This window comes from Priapulus caudatus, unplaced genomic scaffold (genome assembly GCF_000485595.1).
Source record: "Priapulus caudatus unplaced genomic scaffold, Priapulus_caudatus-5.0.1 Scaffold184, whole genome shotgun sequence".
NCBI lineage: Eukaryota > Metazoa > Priapulida > Priapulimorpha > Priapulimorphida > Priapulidae > Priapulus > Priapulus caudatus.
In genome coordinates, this window is record NW_014577245.1 from 220,516 (window position 1) to 227,132 (window position 6,617).

A 6,617-nucleotide genomic window follows, 5' to 3' on the forward strand; every position below is an offset into this window, starting at 1 on the left:
CAACATCCTTGTTAGGTAAAGGGCTACAATTTTATTCTCTACATAGATCAGTTATAGTATGTAGACATAATATAATCATGGCCTCAGTGACATGCCAGTGGCATTTTTCTGATCAACGATGTCATAGCAACAAACGGTGAACCAAATGCGTCAATGGGGTGTGTTGTGAGTGTGTTTTAGGTTTTTGTTTGTGTTCAGCAAACCATAAAAATAATTGGCAAGGCATCCTGGCTCGTTTATGTAGATGAAAAACAAAATTCGATCACAGATATACAAAACGCATGGTCTGTCAGTATTGCTAGTGCATAGCTTATAATTAGGACTAATATTATTTAGTCTTATTGCAGTTTATAACAGTTATATTAAACAACATTTATAGAATAGCATATATATCATGTGTTCAAAACATGTGTAGACAGTGTGCTAAATAAAAGTACAGCGTTGAGCACCCTTTATTCGAAATTCCAAACGTCTTGACTTCGTTCCACAATCGCACACGTTTTTAAAAATCTCTAGACATCAGAGTGGAAATTTCTGAGTATTTTTTACAACAAACTGCTTAAGTCTCTCTGATTTGCCTTTGTCACTCACCAACCGGGCGCAGCTCAGTAATCGCCCACAAATCCAGCAGGTGATCTCCCGAAATCTCCACATATCTGATTACCTTCTGATGGTCTTAGTTTACATTCAGGAGCACTTACTAAATTCAAGTACTTTTCAAGGACTCCCTCAAATTCAAGGACTTTTCAAGGACTGTGCGAACCATGCAACCGTACAAGTCAACTATCATAAACTGTTGCAATAAATTAAACCGGTCTCGTGACTCGCCGTAGAGTAAACACGCCGTGGGCGTGCGCGGCGCGGATTTTACAACAACCGACGCCCACCCACGGCCGTAAACACTTCCCCTCTTGGCGCCACGAGTTTCACACAACCGGAATAGCTCCGTGAAAAAAAGAAATCGTCCAAAAATGTCGCCGCCGCCGCCGCCGCTGCGCAACGTCGTCGAGATCGCCGTGGCGATGCTGCTGCTGCTGCTGGTCGCCGTGGCGCCGGCGGGCGGCTGCGGGTGGTGCACGACGTGCTACAACCAGCAGAGGTGCAGCGTCGACGTGCAGGAGTACCTGCAGCGGCTGTCAGCAAAGAACATGCTCGCCATGCTCACGTTCGAGCACTTCGACCGCAATCGCGACCGACGCGTGTCGCTGCGGGAGCTGAGGAGCCGGCTGCCGTCCAGCGCGTACGAGTGCGCGATCAAGAACCTCGTCATCTCCCTTGGCGGGAACGGTCAGTACGATTCGCCGGTCAGAGATGAGCGTGGCTTCAGGGCAGGGTAAAAAACACACGGGAGCGATGAGCGATTCGCTCTTCAAACCTCCGAAATCACTCCCGTGAGGCTCAAAATAGCTGCCGCAAAATTTTTGACGAGAGCTATTTTTTGTCACAGACTTTTGAAAAAAAGCTCCCGTGAAAAAAAAAGTTATTTTCCCCTCCTTCAGGGCCCGCGTGCACTGCTGCTGCACTGACGTCACACTCGCGTATGTCGCTACGATGTTGTATGATGTGTGCGTGATACTCGGTGGACTGTCTTTGTGTTAAGAGGGATCCTAATTCATGGATCGTACGGATCGTACGGATTGTTAGGATGCACGCATATCTCGTAGATGCGTTGACTTGGTATGCAGAATGCAGAAGGTTGCTGAAATGATGTGTACGCAACTGCGTATCTGCATATCTGCGCCTAACAAAGGTATCACTATGCACGACTTAAATGTTACGTTTATAACCGTAGCAACAGACCTCAGATGAGCCCAGACGCTCTGCGGCTCTTGTTTTAATGGATGTGTGATCTGTTTAGACAGTTAGTTACTTAGACTGTGTGGGAGAAGATCAGACTGATTCACGTTTTTCTCACCGTACAAGGATGTAACATTAGTTCATTATCCAGGACATAGTCGTAAACCAGGCAATAATAAGCATTTTTGGAACCAATAGGTCGTATAGGTTCAATGGTTGGGCAAGTATACAATGCAAATATTTAAACGTAACAGGTGCCATGTGTGCGCAATGGTTGCAAGCAGCAGTATACACCAATTTCCCCATTGACATCGTATAGTTGCTGCATAGATATATACAAAAACACACATACATGTGTTTGTATATATCTATGGTCTGAGTTAGGTTCCTGAAAACTGACTTCAACTGAAATGATGTCAAATCAAAACATGAAAAAAGTTAATAAGGCACTTACGAACTTACTTGAACATATTAACACATTTTTATAAATAAATAAAGCAAACATCCCTTGTTAGGTAAAGGGTACAATTTTATTCTCTACATAGATCAGTTATAGTATGTAGATCATAATATAATCAGTGGCTCAGTGACATGCAGTGGCATTTTTCTGATCAACGATGTCATAGCAACAAAACGTTGAACCAAATGACGTCAATGGGGGTGTTGTTGTAGTGTGTTTAGGTTTTTGTTTGTGTTCAGCAACCATAAAAATAACTGGCAGGCATCCTGGCTGTTTATGTAGATGAAAACAAAATTGCGATCACAGAATACAAACGAGGCTGTCATTATTGCTAGTGCATAGCTTATAATTTAGTAATATTATTTAGTCTATGCAGTTATAACAGTTATATTAAACAACATTTATAGATAGCATATATATATGTGCTTCAAAACATGTGTAGACAGTGTTGAAAAAAAGTACAGGTTGAGCACCCTTTATTCGAAATTCCAAAGTTTGACTCGTTCCACAATCGACACGTTTTTTAAAACGTCATCATGACATCAGGAGTGGGAAATTTCTGAGTATTTTTTACAACAAACTGCTAAGTCTCTCTGCATTTGCCTTTGTCACTCACCAACCTGGGCAGCTCAGGTAATCTCCACAATCAGCCAGGTGATCTCCCCGAAATCTCCACAATATCTTGATTACCTTTCTGATGGTTTAGTTTACATATCAGGAGTAAATATTATTTGAGATTATTTGTCATATTATTTGAGATTATTTACTCCTGATATTATCACTATTTCATCCACAAAATGATGAAGAATATTTCATAGGAATGCGGCATTGCCTGCTGGCATAAGCTGTGTATGAAATAAACATGAATTTCATCCATAAAATATTTAATACAGGTATTCCTAACGCTGGGAAATTCCTAAACCAGAGACACGTTCGTAGTTCGTACCCAAGTATTTCGAATGCACAATCCTCAACCTGTATTTATTTGGCTCTTCAGTTTCCTCGACCTTCACATTTTAAACATTTAATAGCTGGTTTCATTTCTCTCTAGACGCAGAGCCGTACGCAAAATAGTTCATTCCTCCTGAACTCTAACTGCGACTATGTTCTTGGACAGTTGCCATGATGAGACGAAAAACAAATCGATTTGCTGTTTCTATTTGCCATTTGATATTTGCAGGGACGTATTCAGTCGCACATTTCTGACTTGAGAACGTCGCTCCCTCCATCTACAAGCCAGTAATCTCCGCTGAGACGTGGTCCAGAACCTGGCATTCTTGAATTCGCGACAGTTGATCTGTCCATCTGCATGTAAATGTAAGCAAATTTTTTTTTCACGTATATTTATCGATATATTCCATATTAGTGTAGGTTATTGATTGGAAATAATTTATATTGAATATTTCAAATAAGAGTTCAGAGTCTTTAACGCTAAACATGTTTAACCAATAATTGCTTGACGTATCATATAAACGCAATCACACGTGTCAGAATTATGACAGCAGCGGCATAGTACAATACATATTCACAAGTGGCTTTGATGTCAAAACCCCATTATCAATCATAATTGCAATGGAATATAAGTAACACCTGCAATGGTTCTTATTTTTGCTCCTGAAGTTTAGCACTTCCTGCCTTTGTATATATTAGCGCTATCAACCCATCTACGAGATATGCGTGCCATGCCTAGACAAGCCAGTCGTTTCGGACTGTCGTACATGCCGTACGATGCCATGAATTAGGATTCCCCTCTTACACAAGACAGTCACCGGTATCAACGCCACCGACATCATACCCAACATCGTAAGCGGGACAATACGCGAGCCGTGACGTCAGTGCACGCGCACTAAGGCAACTGAGCGGCCCCTGAAGGAAGGGGGAAAAAAAATTGTTGTTGGTCCACGGGAGGATCATTTTCAAAGTCTGTGGCATATAAAGATATAGCTCTCTGTCCAAATAAATTTTTACATTGGAGAAGGCTATTCATGAGGCCTCCCACCCCAGGACGGAGCGATTTCGGAGGTTTTGAAGAGGGCGAATCGTTACTCATCGCTCCTGCCGTTGTGCTTTTTTTACCGGATCTGCCTGAAAGCCCACGCTCATGACTCTGAACCGGGCGAATCGTACTGACCGTGTCCCCGAGGAGCCAAGGGAGAGACGGAGGTCTTGATACGCGCACTCTGACGCCGCTGGCCGGCCGCCGGCTCCGTCGCAGCTTCCCGCAGCGCACCCCGCCCCCGTCCGGTCGGCGCGATTGCGGTCGAAGTTGGGCCTTCGGAGACGTAGAGGCATGGCGAGCATGTTCTTCGCTGACAGGCCGCTGCAGGTACTCGCTGCACCCGTCGAACGCTGCAGCTCTGCTGGTTGTAAGCACGTTGCGTGCACAAGCGAGTCCACGCGGCGCACCGCCCGCCGGGCGCCACGGCGACCAGCAGCAGGCAGCAGCAATCGCCCGGCGATCTCGACGACGTTTGCGCCGGCGGCGGCGGCGGCGACAATTTTGGAACGATTTCTTTTTTTCCACAAGGAGCCCTATATTGCCGGTTGTGTGAAACTCGTGGCTCAAGAGGGAAGTTGTTTACGGCCGTGGGTGGCGTCGGTTGTTGTATAAATCCGCGCCGCGCACACTGCCCACGGCGTGTTTACTCTAGCGGCGAGTCACCGAGACGCGGGTTTAATTATTGCGAACAGTTTTATGATAGTTGACTTGTACGGTTGCATGGTTCGCACAGTCCTTGAAAAAAGTGCCTGAATTGAGGGAGTCGCCTTTGAAAAGTACTTGAATTTAGTAAATGTTGATTTTGTAGGGGCTTAAAATGGCTACGATTGTCGATGTGAACAAACAATCTGCTCCTTGAATTTTTTAGATATAGAATCGCCTTGGGCCTGTATAAGAACAGGAATTTCTGTGGAAGGCGGGATTCAATAGCATTGACGTTTCCAAACCGGCTTCATATAAAATGCGTTGAGATGGAGCTTGAAGAAGAGCTACTAGACGCGATACCGATTAGGACCCAAGTCCAGGTTAAATGATGGGATGCCAAAATCAACACGGGTCATCCAATGTCCAGGCTAAAATCAGGTCCAGTAAATCAGGGGCATCGGTTGCTGAGAAGTGACAGTGTTTAGAAAGGGTTTACTCTAAGTGGCTAGATCCCCAGGCGACTTTTAGGGAGGGGTGACACCGGTGATGTAAGGCATTGGCTTACTTAAATTTATCAGTATGGTTTCCGTCTTCTCCCCGCTCATGATATTAGCACTACTCCTAAAGTGTCTGATAAAGATGACTTCGTGTTCTTGAAGCTTCTGGCATACAAAAGTGTCATTGGGAAAGAGAATTTTCAAGAGCGCTCCATGAACCATCCGCGCCGGGTTGGACCAAGCCTTCGGCGACATACGGGCTTTGGCAGACTGCTCAAGGCGTTTTCCGGTCCCTTGTTTTAGTGCAGTGTCTTGTGCCGCCGCAGGAGGCTGTTACTTCTGCCACTATTTTCATGCCCCACGAAAATGATGACGAAATCATTTCATAAAGGGCAGATACAAGCAGTGGCCTCGCTGGCATAAGGAGCCTGTGATATAAATAAACATGACTTCTTGCCATAAAGTCATTCTAATACAGCGTTTGCCAGAACGCTGAGCAGCACGAGTCTCTAGCCACCGAAGACCACCGGTTGCGTCAGTCTCGCGACCGCAGGTATCGTCCGAAGCCCCGCCAGACTCCCTCGACTGGTGCGTCTATCGTTGCCCTCTTGCCAGTTTCCCTTGACCGCCGCTAGCCCCATTTTAAACATCTTAATAGCCTGGTTTTCCGCACGATCTTCGCCTCGTAAGGACCCAGAGCGCGTACACCGCGAGAAATGTCTGCATCCGCCCCGGCTTTTCACCTGGGAAGCTCTTACTGGGGACTGCATGTTCTTCCGGCGCGGGCCCGCGGACGAGTTGCCGCGATGATGAGACGAAAAACCAATCGTTGCTCGTTTTCGTTTGCCAGTTTCCGAGGTGGATTTGCAGGCACCCGCCGCGCCGCCGTAATTCAGGTAGGCACCATTTGCTGACTTGAGCACGCACGTCCGCTGCCCCCCGCCCCGGCCCAAAACGCCCTCGGCGCCATCTAGCAAGCCACGTAATAAGTCGGCGCTGAGCGACGTGGTCAGACCTGGCATTCTAGAATTCAGCGACAGTTGATCTGTCCATCTCATGTAAATGTAAGCAAATTCTTTTTTTCAACGTATATTTATGATATATTCCATACTTAGTGTACTTGATTGGACATATATATAAACTAAATTTACAGTTAAACAGCAAACGTCGTTAACCAAATTTGCTTGAGATATCATAATCGCAAATCGACAAGCGGCAT

The 6,617-nt window shown here is 45.6% G+C and overlaps 1 protein-coding gene across 1 annotated transcript in view; it reads left to right on the forward strand.

Moving 5' to 3' along the window:
• Window positions 1–2,258: 2,258 nt before the first annotated feature.
• Window positions 2,259–6,617, forward strand: part of LOC106806899 (myotubularin-related protein 9-like) — a 32,425-nt gene continuing 28,066 nt past the window's right edge. Inside the window, exon 1 of the mRNA XM_014809043.1 lies at window positions 2,259–3,574. The gene's annotated coding sequence lies outside the window, so the exon portion shown is untranslated. The remainder of the gene's footprint in view (window positions 3,575–6,617) is intronic.